The sequence below is a fragment of the Piliocolobus tephrosceles genome, chromosome 9 (assembly GCF_002776525.5).
Source record: "Piliocolobus tephrosceles isolate RC106 chromosome 9, ASM277652v3, whole genome shotgun sequence".
NCBI classification, from domain to species: Eukaryota; Metazoa; Chordata; class Mammalia; order Primates; family Cercopithecidae; genus Piliocolobus; species Piliocolobus tephrosceles.
The window spans coordinates 36,182,732-36,200,117 of NC_045442.1; the positions used below are offsets into that span (position 1 = coordinate 36,182,732).

The 17,386-nt window shown below is 47.4% G+C and overlaps 1 protein-coding gene across 2 annotated transcripts in view; it reads right to left on the reverse strand.

Moving 5' to 3' along the window:
- Positions 1–17,386, reverse strand: part of UBTD1 (ubiquitin domain containing 1) — a 64,495-nt gene that overhangs the window by 46,251 nt on the left and 858 nt on the right. Inside the window, exon 2 of one of the 2 annotated variants that reach the window (XM_023206337.3) lies at positions 12,318–12,356. The exons of the other annotated variant lie outside the window; for it this stretch is intronic. The gene's annotated coding sequence lies outside the window, so the exon portion shown is untranslated. The remainder of the gene's footprint in view (positions 1–12,317; positions 12,357–17,386) is intronic. 2 annotated transcript variants of the gene reach the window in all.

Here is a 17,386-nt window from a genome sequence, read left to right on the forward strand (position 1 = left end):
ATGCTGACATGTAAGAGGAGAAGCCTGGGTCCTCTGTAATGAGAGGGGACAGGAGCAGATGCTCAGACAAAAGCAGAGAGGCCACACAGCTCCCCAAAGACAGGGCTGCCTCCACTCCTGCCTGCCTTCCAGACCCAGCTCCCAGGAGGCCAGGCTGCCCTGCCAAAATCCTTCCAACAAAGCCCCTTTCTCCTGAGCGAACCTGGAGGGGCTCCCGCTGACACCAGGCTTGGGGAGCCCCTGTCCCCTGCCGGTCTGACAGTCCCAGCTGGAAAAGCCATGTATTTGGCAATAGGCAGGCTCTGCGGAGGGTCACTTCTTTCACTGTCTCCTTATGTGGCTATTAAATGTTCCACATAAACCCAGTTTCCTCCCTGGGACCAGAGCTCCTTATTAAAGCCTCAAGGAGCACCCGGCTTTGTGCTGTCAAAGTTCCCCTGTTCGGAGCTGCCTCTGATCTGCACGGTATCAGGAGTGGCTCCTGCCAGACCTGTTTCATCACGTGTGACCCCATCCCCTGGCTGGAGCTGAGCAGGCTGAGGGTAGAGATGTGACACAGGTTGTGCCAACCAGACTCTCTCTCCCCCATGGGAATATGGACTTTGGACTGGGAAATCTCAGTACATCTGAGTGTGGCTGGGACCGTGTGGGCTCAGGAGGGGGAAGCCAGGCTGCAGAGAAGTGAAGGAAACTCAAAGAGAAGCAGAGCTGAGAGAGAAGGGAGAATCTAACAAGGTTTTTCTAATCCCTACTTAAGGCCAGGCAGCAACCCTGCCTGTGGGGTCCTGAGTGCCCCCGAAGCCCTATCATAAAGCGCCCTTTTTGCTTAAGCTGGATTCAGTTGGTTTGTTACTTGCAATCAAGGCGCTCTAACACAGCTGGGATCTCCCTTGCGCTTCTCTGCTTCTCCAGGAATACAAAGCTGGCGCTCTACAAATACTTGCTGAATGAAGAAAAACTGGCCCCACATTCTGGCTTTCCTATATCTGCCAAAGGCACCACTGTGCTTGACAAATACTCTTTCTACAAAATGTGTAATTCAGCCTCAGGCAACTTAAATTAAATGCTCTTTCCTTGCCTGAAATGCATTAAATCCTCATTTTCATCTCTTCTTTGGGGCAAACCAGTGCTAAAAAGAAAGGCAGGCAGGAGTAGACAGAAAAAGAAACAGCCCTTCCAACATGCAGGCCAGCAAATCCAACTGCATCTGCAAACTGTGCCACTGCCTGGCTGCCCCAACTCCAGAAGACTCTGCCCTGAGATCTGTCCCTATGCCACACCCCCAGGCTACCCAAGATGCCCATCAATGTCTCCAGAGGTCACAGAGCTTGCAACCCTGCTTATGTGTTATTTACGCCAGATCCTACGCATGAGGCCAGACTCTCTGAAAGAAATCTCAGAGGATCAGCTTGCTCAGTGGTTTTCAAACTGTGTGCTCTGTAGGACCCCAGGACATACGTGGAACCCTCTGGGGGGTCGTTCTCTCCAGCTTCAACCAGCACAGTACCCAGTTGGTTGTATATATCAAGCTACCTTGTAAGCTCACCCCAGAAAGGGTTCAAGTAGCTTTGAAAAACGGTACAAGGACGGGCGCGGTGGCTCACACCTGTAATCCCAGCACTTTGGGAGCTGAGGCAGGCAGATCACGAGGTCATGAGATCGAGACCATCCTGGCTAACACGGTGAAACCCCGTCTCTACTAAAAATACAAACAACAACAACAAAAAATTAGCCGGGCGTGATGGCGGGCGCCTGTAGTCCCAGCTACTCGGGAGGCTGAGGCGGGAGAATGGTGTGAACCCGGGAAGGAGAGGTTGCAGTGAGTCAAGACCACACCACTGTACTCTAGCCTGGGCAACAGGGCGAGACTCTGTCTCAAAAAAAAAAAAAAAACAGAAAAAAGGAAAACGGTACAAAATTCCCCTCCCAGACCAACTCCTTCATCACTCAGATGAGGAACCAGATTCATGGGCTTACACAGAGAGGGCATGAAGGTAAGACGACCTTGCCCTGGTTCCTGGGTACTCCTGACCACACCCCCACTGGATGAGTGCTGAATCTGAGGTGACCCTGCCTGCATCAGCGGAAGGGCGATGCTAACCGGCCTGAACAACGTGGAGCTGTCCTGATGCTAGTCCTCCGCTATATATAGTTTCTCCCCTGAAATGACCTCATGCAGCAGCAAAGGTTTGTGGTGTGGCAAAACCTGCTGTGTCCCCAGCAACTCTAGGGGAGGAGAACTGCTTCAGAAACTGGGTGGTAAATGGAAAAGAGAGGAATTTTGGGGATGGGGAGGTATGAGGGTGGCAGGTGGGGAACCAGCTTTTGAGACAACTCAGGAGAAATTCTTCCTCTGAGCCCCCGGGGCAGCAGTGGAGAACGGTAAACCTGAGACTCGCACGCAGTGGGTAATGAAAGAGTCCCAAGTCTGGTGTGGTAAAGCCACTGCTTTGTCCTAGGCTCCCGTCCTGCCTGCTCACAGATGTCGGGTACCTCTTCTCAAACAACAACATCCATCTGCACCCCTTGAACAAGAACCAACAGTGGTTCCCTCTGACCTAAGCGTCCCCATATACTATTCGATATCTTCCATAATCTTGGTGGACACAATAGATTTGATCTTAATGCCTTTAAAAAAAAAAAGGAAGAAAAGAAAAGAAAAGAAAAAGAGGCAGGGTGCAATGGCTCACACCTGTAATCCCAGCACTTTGGAAAGCCAAGGTGGGAGGAGTGCTTGAGGCCAGGAGTTTGAGACCAGCCTGGGCAACACGGCGAGACCCCATCTCTATAAAAAATACAGAAATTAGTCCGCACCTGTAGTCTTAGGTACTCAGGAGCTGGGGTGGGAGGATCACTTGAGCGCAGGAATTCAAGGCTGCAGTGAGCCATAATAGCTCCACTGCACTCCAGCCTGGGCAACAGAATAAGACCCTATCTCTAAATAAAAAGAAACAGTCAGATAAACAACAAATGAGAATGGAGACTCTGTCTGGGCAGTAGGAGTACAAAGATTTTCTTCTTTGAGCTTTCTCATATCATTCACATTTTTTACGTGAGCACACTTTACCTTTACAATAAAGAGGACCGTACCGCTTGCTTCTCTCCAACTTGCACCACTTCCTCAAATCACTAATCCTTCTACAAAGTATGCCCACTCATTCCCAATATCTGTCTTATCCCAATCCCCCAAGGAGCAACCTGAGTACCACCACCACCCTCAGAAATCTTCCCATCCGTAACTTGAGTTCACAGGGACCTCTCTCATCTCAACTCTTTTTAAAAGGGTCTACACATTGCCTTTGTCTCAACTTGTCTACACTGTATGACTTAGCACTTGTCTACATGTTATCTTGTTTGAAGTGGTATTACACCTTTATTTGTCTTTGCTTCCTCTCCCAAGTAGACCATAAGCCATCTGGATGATGAGATACACTTGTATCATATGTGCACACACATTTGCAGGAATGAGGCAGGGTGGAATTTTAGAAAGGGCACAGGAAAGGGAGTCAGATTTCCTGGATTGGATACCAGCACCACCTCTGTGCACAGCAGACCACAGACAGTGGCTTGACCCCTCTGAACCAGTCCCAAGTTCTTCCAGCTGAATTCCCCAGCAATACCAATTCCCTTCCCCTAAAAGGTAAGGAAGGATTCTGTGCAAGCCTGCCAACCTCACGAGTTTTGAAAAAGAGATAATCTCTAGAATTGAGGCCCCAGGTACAGCCTAAAAAAGGGGTCCCCATCCATCCCTACCCAAAAACTAGCACCAGAGGGTGGGCCAGACACATGAAGGACAGGGCCTTTGGGTAGAAGTCTCTCCTTGAACACTTGCTCTGGGCTATGGCCCATCACAGACAAATGCCCAAGGAATGGTACTGTTAAAAGCAGCGGGCTGAACACTTCTGTCCAGGGTTGTAGAAAAAGTATTTGGTGCTCAGTGATGGATCAGACATCTAGGCCCTGAATATTCCATGGGACATGTGTCACAGCAGGACACAGCTGGGCTCAGCTGCAAAACGGGAGGGGTCAGCTGCAGATTAAAGGCCCAGGGTAGCTTTGCTTTTGCCTACTGACCCCGAAGACTGGCCCATCCTGCCCCTAGGAAGAGAGCACAAATAACAGTGCATACAGCATGTGGGTTTCTAAGAAATGCCATTCAGGCCTTATAAAAAGTCATCATAGCAATAAGTCATGGCCAAATAAGGCCTCTTGTCTTCTCAGTAGCCAGACATGGACCAGGCAACAGTAAGACTATCACACTGAGCCAGACCTAAATGAGCTCTTGGCTCTGTGGATCTGATATGAGAGTAGAGGGGAAAAGGGCAAAGAGGAAACAGAGGAGTCAGCCTGGGGTGTAAATACACAGTGCAAAGCACTGCTGTCCCCCCAGGAACTGCCTCCTCAGCTCCCCTGGACCCTCGGCTCTGTGTGTTATGGATCTGCTGCCTCAGCCAGGGGCCAGGGGTGGGGGCATGTGGAAATAGGTTTGGAAAACCACTCCAGTATTATTCAGTCCATCACTCCGAACTCCTTGAGGAGATGAACTGACTCTCCATGCTGCGTTCCCCTCCCCTAACACAGTGCCTGGGATAAGGCCAATGTAGTAAACATTGAGAGGCAGTTTCTCATAGTGGCTAAGGTGTAAGCCCCCAGGATACAACTCCCAGGATTCAAACAGCAGCCCCTCCACTGTCATGAGCAAGTGTCTCAACACTCCCCCACAGCCTCAGTTTCCTCATTTGTAAAATGGACATAAATGAGGCCTGCCCTTACGGAGTAGATGTGAAAACTGTAAACAGTGATGTCAAGAATCCAGTACAGTGCCCACCACACACATGGTAGGAGATGAATAAATGATACTGATTTCAGTGATGGCAATTCCTAGAGCTGCTGTGAAGGCTTGGGAAATGAAATGCTCATCCATGTGACAGTCTGTTTTGGGGGAACAGAGCACTTTTACTAAGTTAAAAAAAAAAATCAATGACATGTGTAGTATCCCATGTAACAGAGGACAGTGTGGTCTGTGTCCCAGACACTGTGTAGGGGGTGAGAAGAGGGGGAAGGATGGACAAATCCATGAAGCTTGTCACAAAGTGTACTTTCTGGCACATTCGGATATATAGTGCAAGAACTGGCAGAAGTAGTCTATTTGCTAATCATGAGTGGCAGTGACATCAGTAAACCAGCAATACCTGTTTAGGGCCCAAGGAGTCCTCTGTTGAAGTTGACAGTGAGGTGGGTATTGCATGGAAGGAACCTGAGACTGATAACCCAAAAATTTCATTCTCACTCTGTGTCCCCCAATCCCTGCACACACAGTTAACATCACTGAACCTCTCCCCTAAAGGAGAATCTCTACCTCAGTGGACTATCAGAAGGATTAGATGAGATGTGTGTGAGTACCTACTACAGTGCCTGCTGCACAGTGTGCAATCAGTAGCAGTATATAAGAAATCAAACAGTAATTTTGAATCTAGGCATGCGGGGATGCTCATCAAGTGTGAAAAAGGCTCTGATGTGGACGTTTATCAGCAGCGTCTTGAAAGTTCACAGAGGAGGTATCTGCGGCTCACAATGTGTATCAGAGAAATGCACAAAGCTCCAGGAAGGAAGCCCTGGGGACTCAGAGGTGTTCTGCCAAGCTGAAGATGGGCCACCGCAAACAGAGGGCACTCATAGCCTTGACCTACTGGCAAGAAATGTTTCCATCTATGTGGAGATAGCCTAGAAAAGTAGCCTCTGGTTGTTGCTGAGATCAGCAAGAGTTGTATGTAGGGTGTGTTGCAAATGATTTGTTACTAATGAGAGTTGATTCAAGCTGGATTCAAGGCTATCTCTATGATAACCACACTATCTTGCAACTTGCTTTGGATTTGCCTTCCTGACTGAATGGTTCGAACAGTAGATAACCCAGGACACAATGAAGAAGTCAGGTTTTGCATATGAACTTCACTGGCTATATATTTCAACGTGTGGGAAGTATAAGGCTGGGGGCAGCTGTCTTTAACAGAGCATCAAGCATGGTGAGAATAGTAAAAATAATAACTAATGCTTACTGAGTAGGTAATATGTCCCAGGCACCATTCTCAAGACCTGATGTGCATTAACTCATCTAATTCTTATGACAACCCTATGGAGTAGACACTGTTACCTCCATCTCACAGATAAGAAAACTGAGGCCTCAAAATTCAAAATAACTTGCCCAAGGTTACATAGCTAATGAGTTGGAGGAGCTAGGATAATAAAATGCAAATTGGTACTAAATGAATAAAACATTTGTCATAACCACCGGTCACCAAAGGAAAACTATCTTATAGATGTTCTCTTTGACAGACCTCAGATTTTACAAATCAAAGGAAATTCATGGCTGGGCAAGGTGGCTCATGCCTGTAATCCCAACAATCTGGGAGGCTGAGGTGGGTGGACCACTTGAGGCCAGGAGTATGAGACCAGCCTGGACAACATGTTGAAACCCCATCTCTACTACAAATACAAAAAAATAAGCTGGGTGTGGTGGCACACACCTGTAATCCTAGCTACTTGGGAGGCTGAGGCACAAGAGTCACTTGAATCCAGGAGGCAGAGGTTGCAGTGAGCCGAGATCACACCACTGCACTCCAGCCTGAGCAACAGAGTGAGCTCTGTCTCAAAGAAAAAAACAAAAAAAAAGGCCAGGCACAGGCATGGTGGCTCATGCCTGTCATCCCACCACTTTGGGAGGCCGAGGCGGGCAGATCACGAGGTCAGGAGTTCAAGACCAGCATGGCCAACATGGTGAAACCCCGTCTTTCCTAAAAATACAAAAAAATTAGCTGAGTGTGGTAGTGCGCACCTATAATCCCAGCTACTCAGGAGGCTGAGGCAGGAGAATCGCTTGAACCTAGGAGGCAGAAGTCGCAGTGAGCTGAGATCATGCCATTGCACTCCAGCCTGGGCAACAGAACAAGACTCCGTTTCAGGGTGGGGGAAAAAAAAGGAAATTCATGGCCAGCCCTTGTGATTGCACTCTGACTCCAGGGGATGAGCCAGAAGGTGACCAGAACAGAAGGTGACCAGGGAGGACTAAGGAGGCTATACTTGCTCCTCCTAAAAGTTGGGGTGGAACAATGGTCAGTACAATACAAGTCATCAGCGGAACAATGAGCTTTGTGTTGTTCCCCATCTAAGCATCCCCTGTGCCGCGTGTGGGCACTGTGCTGAGCACATCACACACACGATCACATTTCATGCTTCACTAGTCTAAGTGATGTACGCTTACCCCATTTTACAGATGCAGACACTGAGGCTCTGCAAAGAAAGTAGTGGAATCGCTTCCCTCTCCATGGCTTCTGCCACTTATTCAGTCAATAACCTTGAGTATCTTAACATCCTCACCAAGTCTCAGTGTCCTCATCTATAAAACAGGAAAAATGAGTCCTGCCTTGCCTATCTAACAGGATGGCTGAGGAGATCAAATGATATATAATACTTGAGACAGCATTTTGAAAACCACAAAATGCTGAGCAAAGCAAGAGATCATTAATCTTATTAATTACAAAGAGTGACACCTGATTCTGCAAGCACTTTGCTAACATGACTCTCTGTGCCTCTTTTCCTTTGGGAATAATTCAAAGTTTGCAGAGCGAGGACACTCTTTTCTTCAAGTCCCTGGCATCTGGGTGTTGGAAAGCGGAGGTTTGCTCTGGGAGAAGGAGGAGGAAACAATAATATTTGCATTCTACTTGTGTTTCTCTTTAGGAATACAATCTTGGCTGAGATTCTATTGCCTCCAGCACACCCAGCCCTCAAACAACATTCAACAGGTATTTATTGAGCACCTACTATGTTCCAAGCACTTTGATCCAAGATGATGGACTCACATGACTTCTAGGTGTGGAGGTGGTAGTCTTGGGGTGGGGAAATTAGAGGAGGAAGGGACAGCAATGGGAAAGAAAGGCAGTGGCTATAGTCCTTGGAGTTTTGCAGACTTCACAGCTGACCTACCAGCTTCTTTCCATGGGGGTGGGGTGGAAGCTGGTCAGGGCTCACAGCACAATGGAATGAGCTGTGAGCACTGGAATGAATCAACATCCTCAGGCTGAGTTTCAGCTCTGCCTCTTAGCATCATAACCACTGGCAATCCATTCACTTTCCTGGCCATCAGGTTTCCCATATGTAAAATAGGTAGGCATGTTCCCATAGGTAAAATAGGGAGAATCAAATAAGATGATGTTTGTGAAGGGATCCAGCAAGGGGGTGCCTAAATGTGCTCAACAATAAACTCATTGAAAAATAAAACTAAACAAAAAAAATGTTCTCTTCTTCTCATTCTCATGAGGATAAACTACACACTGGCCCAAAGCGTAGGCTCTGAGATCAACACCTGGGTTCCAGTCCTGGCTCTGCAGTTTACAAGCTGTGCGGCCTTAGGCAGCAGACATTACCCTTCTACAGCTCAGCTTCTTCATCTGTGAAAAGGTGATAATAGAATCCACCCATAGGGTGGTTGTGAGGATTAACCCAAATACTGCACGTGATGCTCCTAGTACATGGCAAACACCCTGCAAAGGTGAGCTGCTGCTAATTACATCTCTCTGAGCCTTTAAAAACAACAAAACTCCAAGTGCGCAGGCTGGTAACTAAGATTCAGGCTACTTGGTTAGTGACCGGCTGCCCAGGCACCATTCACCCTTTGCTCCTGGTCCCAAGCCTTCCAGAGGAAAAAGGTACAAACGAGGAGTCATCCCTCTCCCCTCAGTCTCCCTCCCCATACCTTGCTGAAGGTGTTCCAGCCCCTTTCCTGCCAGGTTCCTCATTTTTTTTCTCTTTTTTTTTGAGACGCAGTCTCGCTCTGTCATCAGGCTGGAGTGCAGTGGTGTGATCTCGGCTCACTGCAACCTCCGTCTCTCAGGTTCAAGCGATTCTCCTGCCTCAGCCTCCTGAGTAGCTGGGATTACAGGCACGTGCCACCATGCCCAGCTAATTTTTTTTTGTATTTTTAGTAGAGACAGGGTTTCACCATGTTGAACCCTGGTCTCGAACTCCAGGCTGGTCTCGAACTCCTGACCTCGTGATCTGCCCAGCTCGGCCTCCCAAAGTGCTGGGATTACAGGCATGAGCCACTGTGCCCAGCCAATTTTTTTTTTTTTTTTTTTTTTAATAGAGATGAGGTCTCACTATGCTGCCCAGGTTGGTCTTGAACTCCTGGCCTCAAGCAATCCTCCTGCCTTGGTCTCCCAAAGTGCTGGGATTATAGGTGTGGGCCACCATGCCCAGCCTCTATGCACAATTCTAACACACTCAGATGTCTGTTTTCCCAGAGATTTGGAGGGACTGCTCTTTGAGCCAGCATAAATGATCACTACATGATAAACCACTTCACACCCATTAGGATGGCTATTATAAAACCAAACCAAACCAAATCAACAAAAAGCAGAAAATAGCAAGTGTTGGTGAAGATGTGGAGAAACAGGAACCCTCGCACCCTGTTGGTGAAAATATAAAATGGTGCAGCTGCTGAGGAAAGTGGTATGGGGGGTTATTCAAAAAATTAAAAATAGAATTACCATTTGATCCAGAAATTCTATCTCTGGGTATATACACAAAATAACTGAAAGCAGAGACTCAGAGAGCATTCACCTTTTGCTCCTGGTTTGCATACCCGTGTTCACAGCAGCATTATTTACAATAGCCAAAAGGTGGAAGCAACCCAGGGGTCCATCAATGGAGGAATGAATAAGCAAAATGTGGTATATACATACAATGGAATATTACTCAGCCTTAAAAAGGAAGGACATTCTGACACATGCTACACCATGGACACTTGACAACATTATGCTAAGTGAAACAAGCCAGCCACAAAAGGAGAAATACTACATGATTCCACTCATACGAGGTATCCAAAGTAGTCAAACTCTAAGACAGAGAGCAAAATATCAGTTGCCAGTGGCTGGGGGGAGGAAGAAATGGGTAGTGCTTAATGGGTAAAGAGTTTCAGTTGGGTAAAATGAAAAAGTTCTGGAGATGGGTACTGGTGATAGTTGTACAACAGTAAGTACAAAGAATGTACTCATGCTACAAAACTATAGACTGAAAAATTTGCTGTTACAAGTAAATTTTACGTCATATCTAGGTAACCACACTTAAAAAAAAAAAAAAAAGTAAAGAAAAAAAGAGAAGTGACTACTGTCTACCAGGCAGAAGACAGAGCAATGATTGTAGGTGGAAACATGAACCCCCAAAGCACAACAGCTGGGAACCACGTAGTTTGGGGCCCACTGCCCTAGAGTCTCACAAGCCCTGTGGCCTCACACTATTATAAGCACAGTAACTGATCGGGTAGGACTGGCTCTTCCCACTCAGAGCCTTGAACAGGATTTAAGAGCCTTCCTGCAGCGCCAGTGTTGCTACATGGAACCTTGAGGCAAGGCAATCCCAGAATGGGCTCTCCCCCAGCAATTTCCCTCTGCCTACCACTAGTTCCCTCCCTCACCCCAGCTCTCCTCTTTGGGAGGTAACACTTTTGAGAGAAAGAACCTTTTGTGGTCCCACTCTCACCAAGCAGGCGCTCTGTACATACCGGTATGAACTCAACAACCCCTAGTCCCAAACTGGAGGTTCTTTCCGAGCTGTATGTTAATATTTTGTTCAGAAGCATATCATTCATTTCAGAAAGATTTCCATCCAAAAATAGCTTTTAAACATTTCTTTTATAGTTCTGCTCCTTAAAAAGAGTAAGCTTCAATGAGTAAGTGGGAAAAATCACTGGCTATGGCTTTTGTGTGTAAAAATCCTGGTAGCTTGGAATAATAGAAACTTTCCAAGTTCACAAAGTCTCTTTTTATCCAGGGTCTCGCTTTAATCTTACAATCTCTCTGAGAAGTGAGCAGGGTGGCAGTCACTCCATTGCACAAATGGGGAAACTGAGGCTCAAAGAGATCAAGCGGCTTGTCCAAAGTCACACAAACAACTAGGAAGGAACAGAGACCCCAGGCTTCATTTTCCACGAATGCCAGACGAAACTCTGGGTTGCGACCTCATATCTGAGCACACTGTATAGCCATGAAAGTAATTTTAAAACCACCATTAGCTTGTCTTATCTCCACAACATCTCTCTGAAGTAAGCTGGAAATATTATCTTTTTAAAATGGAGGATCTACTGAGCAAGAAACAAATGATCTGCCCAAGATTACCACTCAAGAAAGTGGCAGAGACTAAACCTCCTCTCTTTTGAATACACTTGACCTCGACCACTTCCCTATAATATCTTGACCTCCACACACTCACAACTTAAAGGAGCCCATGCAGTTTTTATGTAGGTTGCACCATGTTTCTGTGAACTAGGCAGGGGATAGACATACCTTTGTTCTCTTTCTAATGGTTGGGCAAGAAAAAAGAGATTATAGAAATCTTTAGGTTCCTTTTCAGCTCTAAAATTCTATGATTCTAAAAATTCTCCAGCAAGTTGATGGGTAAGAGAGGCCTGGAATCCACATCACCTGACTTCCTGCCTTGTAGTCTATTAGGCCACCCTATCCCTGCCCTGCAAGCTAAGGACTACAAACATCATGTGTGCCTGGGAGAGGAGGTCCACTCTGACATAGGTGCACACATAAAATGCCAAGAAGGTGCTACTGCCTCGTTAGGACCCCAATAGTGAGCTTCACTTTGCCCTCCTGCTTCAGCCCTGGTATCTCCCAGCAAGAGGCTCCCATACCACAGGAATCATATATACCCCAGGTATCTGAGAACTTACCCAAGCCTGGGGCAAGAGAGAAGCCAGTCCCAGAGAAAGAACACCACTCTGAGGTTGCAGTTTAAGTCCCTTCATTAAGATACCTGCCTTAACACCCATCTAAGGTAGGAGATCAATCAGATGTGTTCATTTATGCTTTTCTATAGACTTCACCAACTCTAGTTTTATCCAATAAATATTTACCAGGCACTGCTCTTGGTATCACAGAGTGAACAAATAAAAATCTCTGACCCCATGGAGCAAGGGGAGACAGCCAATGTCAGAGGATGACACAGGCAATGGAGCAAAATAAAACAGGAAAAGGAGGTAGATAATGCTGAGAGCAGGTGGTAGAGGGAAGGGGATCATTTTAAATGAAATGGCCTGGGAGGGTCTGACTCCTTAAATAGGAGACTGGGACAAGGAGAGAGAGGGACCCATTCAGATATCAGGGGGTTGAACAAGGCAATGGAGACATGAGATGGCTTAAGAAAGGTAAGCAGGTGAAAATCATATCATATCTTGCAGACCAACATAAGGACTCTTGAATGAGATGGGGTGTCATAAGAAGGCTTGAGCAAAGGAGTAATGAAATCTGACTTACAGTTTAGAGCATCACGCTGGCTGCTGGGATGGAAATAGTCTGTCGGGAGACAAGGGAGGAAGCAGGAAGGTCAGTTCATAGGCCAGTGCTAGCTTAGACCAGGGTGAAAGCGGTGGAGATGGTCAGAGTCAGGTTCAGGATATATTTAAGGCAAAGCCAATAGGCTTTATTGATTAAATGGATGTGAGGTGTGAGCGAAAGGGAGAAGTCAGGGACGACTAGAATTTTAGGGGCCTCAGCAACTGGAAGGATGAAATCATCATGAACTGGGATGGGAAAGACTTTGGGAGGTACAGGGATGGGATGGGGGTTCATTCTGTTGTGGACATGTTAAACTGGGAAGCCTCTTAGACAGCAAGTGTGGTGAGCAGGCAGTAGAATATCCAAGGCTGAAGCTGGAGAGAATGGGCTGAAATTATAAATGTGGGAGGAGTCACCAGCACATATAATACTACATAATTCTATGTATGATCATGTGTAATTTGCATGACTATGTGTTTACTGTCTGCCCCCTGCAAGACTGTACGCTCCATGTGGCCAAGGACTATGTCTGTTCACAGCCAGCAGGGTGCTTGGCACTCAGTAAATATTTACTGAGCAAATGGATAAGTTGCCCAATTACTCCCTCAAGAATAGCCACACAGCCCACACAAGAAGCAGACTTTCTCGCAACCACAGTGCCAAGCCCAACCAGCCCCAAACAGGGCCCTGGGTCTGTCCACCCCAAGCTTGAGATTCCAGAACGTAAGTGGATACGCCTGGCACATCAGAGAGTCAGATATTTGGGTTTCAGCCCTGCCACATTCTCAAAGGGTGGAGCTGGGCAACAGACTTGCCTGTTCTACCACCTCTACCTCTCCCTGGAGTGGCTGGGGGAGAGGCTGCTTCACCCAATTCATGGGCAGAGATATTTATCTACCTAGTGTATATGTATGGGGTGGCAAGATCCCCCACCAAAGGAGTAAATCCCCAAGTATTCTCTGAAGCACACAAGAACCACCCAGCACCTGAAGGAGAGGAACACAGACCTACTGGGGATGCATTAAGAGTAACAATCCAAAAAAAATTTTCAAGGCTGGGTGCAGTGGCTCACACCAGTAATCCCAGCACTTTGGGAAGCCAAGGTAAGAAGATTACTTGAGGCCAGGAGTTTGAGACCAGCTTGGGCAACATAGCAAGACCCCATCTCTACAAAAAAATAAAATGTTAGCTGGGTGTGGTGGTGCACATTTGTAGATCTAGCTACTGGGGAGACTGAGGGGAGAGGATCACTTGAGCTCAGGAGTTAAAGGCTGCAGGGAGCTATAACTGCACCACCATACTCCAGCCTGGGTGAGAGAACAAGACCCTATCTCTCAAAAAAAAAAAAAAAAAAAATATATATATATATATATGAGTGACAATCACAAAATTTGATGAGACGAGAGGACATCTCCCTTCTTCCTAAGACAAGAATCCCTGACCAGAGAGTATTGTGTCTCTGCTTTACCTACCAAGTGACTAAGACGACGAACTAAGGACAAAGGGTGACATTACAAGGCATAAAGATTTCACCTCAATAACTTTCTAGCTTTAAACAGCTGCCTTTGTGAAGATGATAAAACAGCTCTAATGATCTTGTATAACCCTCCCCCTTTCTGAATATTGAAAGAGTGACCCAGAAAGGTTTGATGACTTGCCCAGGGTCACTGAGTTATAGGCCCAGGACTAGAACTCAGGTCCTTGCTCCCTGTTGAGGCTTTCTTCCCATTACATTAGTGCCAAAGGAATGTAAGAGTTACAGTGGCACTGGGGGAGTTTTAGGCATCAGTCTTATAACATAAAACTATGTCCTTATCAAAGGAAAAGCCACAGATGTTACAGGAATGCCAGGTGCACTGTGGAGTTAAGAAGGATTCCTTCCCTCGTACCAAATTTGTCATCTACAGAGTTCCCCTCGGCTTTGGACTTTATGAATAAAGCTATTCATAGTAGGACACACAGAACTAAAGCAATGATAAACTAGCAGGTAAAAAAAAATGCAGATATATGAAAAATGCAGATGGTAGGATGAAGCTGAGTTAGCTTTCTAAAATCAACAAATACTGAGTGCTACCTCTGTACAACTCATTGTGTTAAGTGCTGAATGTGTGTGCGTGTGGCTATATGAGTGAGAGAGACATATACACAAGGATAAGACAGAACCCAGGTCTTCGAGGCTTGCAATGTAGTTGCTGATAAAAGACTGTAAACATCAAAGACATGACTAATGATATGGAGTACATAATTGTTAAGTAAGTGGCATAGATAATGTGTTTGCAGGAGTTCTCAGAAGGAGCAATCACTTCCACGGGGTGTGTGTGGTGGGGTGCGAAGGGAGAGGGAAATGGCAGACTTGTCAGGCAAGGTGCTTCAAACAAGATACGGCACTTAAAGTGAACCCAAGGGATGAAACACTCTCAATAAGAAGGAAATGGCACGAGCAAACACTGGTGGTCTTAATGTCAGAGAAGGGAAAGAAATTAGGACTTAAAAGGAAGGACTGGCCTTGACAGTTAAAGTACTTGTAGGAGTGGGAAAGTGCAGAAAGGTGTTTTTTTTGTTGTTGTTGTTGTTGTTGTTTTGGGTTTTTTTGAGATGGAGTCTCGCTCTGTCACCCAGGCTGGAGTGCAGTGGCGCAATCTCGGCTCACTACAACCTCTGCCTTCTGGTTCAAGCAATTCTCCCTGCCTCCGCCTCCTGAGCAGCTGGGATTACCGGCGCCTGCCACCATGCCTGGCTAATTTTTATATTTTTATAAAATATAAAAATTATATTTTGCCATGTTGGCCAGGCTGGTCTCCAACTCCTGACCTCAGGTGATCCGCCTGCCTTGGCCTCCCAAAGTGCTGGGGTGAGCCACCATGCCTGGCCAAGTACAGAAATATTTTGAACACAGAACTATAAAATCTGGAAGAAGTTATTTTAACAAATGTCTTCTAAGGGGACAACTGTGTGTAGGTCTGGATAATGACTGAAGATGAAGTTGCCTTTGGGGGGTACCTCACTTCAGCCTGAGACAAGGGTTGACTTGAGGTGAGAAGGGTATGAAGTGGGGTGGCAAGGGACAGGTTCGCAAGACCTGCGGAAGGAAGAGCCAGCAGACCCCAGTGACTGGCTAGCTGAGAGGCAGGTGACAAGGAAGCAGAGAAAGTCAGGAGAGAGAGGGCTCTTCACAGCCTAAAGTTAGGCAGCTGGAAGAACATGAGTAAAGAAGGAAAGCTGGGCTGGGCGCAGTGGCTCAAGCCTGTAATCCCAGCACTTTGGGAGGCCGAGACGGGCGGATCACGAGGCCAGGAGATCGAGACCATCCTGGCTAACATGGTGAAACCCCGTCTCTACTAAAAATACAAAAAACTAGCCGGGCGAGGTGGCGGGCGCCTGTAGTCCCAGCTACTCGGGAGGCTGAGGCAGGAGAATGGCGTAAACTCGGGAGGCGGAGCTTGCAGTGAGCTGAGATCCGGCCACTGCACTCCAGCCTGGGCGACAGAGCAGGACTCCGTCTCAAAAAAAAAGAAGGAAAGCTGGTGGACAGGGAGCAATGCAGAGCCTGGTTTTGGAAGTGTCAAATCTGGGAATATCTATATCGCAGTGTCCAGTGGGCATCTAGAGATGGGGTTCTGGGGTTCAAGAGAGAAGAGCTGAAGATTAAGCATAGGGGTTTTCCCAATGGACAAAGAGTTGTGAGACTGAACAAGATTTCTCTGGGAGGGAGTGTAATGAGAGAAAAAACAGAATGTCAAACTGAAGCACCAGTGCGCCCCCCACCTAGAAGGTGAGGGTGGAAAGGGGTGTTCAGAATGGAAAACCAAGGCAGTCTGATGCCAAGAAAGGAAGGGGGAGAATGTCTCGTGGGAGACAGTTGTCAACAGCAAAAAATGCTGCTAAATCAATTATGGGGACTGAACACATATTTGTTGAACAAATGAATGAATGAAAGCAAGCCAGTCCTTGGTTTTGAGTCATCTCTCCTCAGTCAGAAGAATGGGCAGAGTTACCTCCAGACAAAAGAATTTCAATAAGTTTTACTCCATCCTTCCCATAAAAACACAATTCTTCCTCCACATCCTGTCCACCACACAGACATCCTTCCCTGCTTCCCCTGGTTCCCCCATCTTCCTTCCCAGTTTCCGCAACCCAAGCAACACACCTTCGGTGTCAAGGGAGACAGGAAACTCCAACTAGAGTTTCCACTTCATTAACAACTCTGCCTGTGGCTCCTCTTACATAAGGGGATATGTGGCAATGGGGTGAGAGAGGAGGCTGAGTTCTAGCCCCAGCTGTGCTCCTAACTAGCTGTGTGACTTTGGACAAGGTGCTCAACCTCTTGGGATCTGGGCTTTGACATGGAGAGGAGGACAAAGGTCCATCGGGAATCCAGACAAGTTCTGAAGGTCCCTTTGAGCTCTCAAGTCTACGATTTTATTCCCAGCAGGTCCTTGCAACACCCTCAAAGAAGGAAGTGAGTGTAAGACCCAGAAAAATGACCGACAGACCTCTTTCCGGGGCGAAATGCCAGGGCAGGCGGGGTGTACCATGAAAGTGAGAAAGCGTTGCCCAGGCCTCGAGAATCACCAGCGAGCGATCTCACTCCCACAGCTAGGAAGGATCCCAACAATTCCGAGGGTGACTCTCACCCCGCAACCCATCTTTTATAGACTCCTAGACGGCCGAGAGGCTCTAAACACCCCTGCGGGAAAAATAAAGATTTCTTTCCCAGAGTCCTGCGCTGCTTTGCAAGTCGGGTTCCGGCAGACACGATCTGCAGCCCGATAATGACACAGTCTTTGGAAGGAGCGACTGTTCTCGCCCCGCTCGCTCCGAGTTCTGGGGACGCCTGGCTGCCCGCGCCGTGCCCCGACGGGCCGGTGTCCGACCCCGGCCGGAGCTGCCAGGCCAGCGGCGCCCTCGCCCCGGGCCCTCCTCCCAATCCGTCGGCCCCGCTGCGGTCTGCAAACATTTCCTGCCCCCCACCCCCACCAGGAGCTTCCCTGTTGGAGAGAGTTGGTCGCAAGCCGGCTCAGCGCTCGCAGTTGCCCCAACTCAGCTCC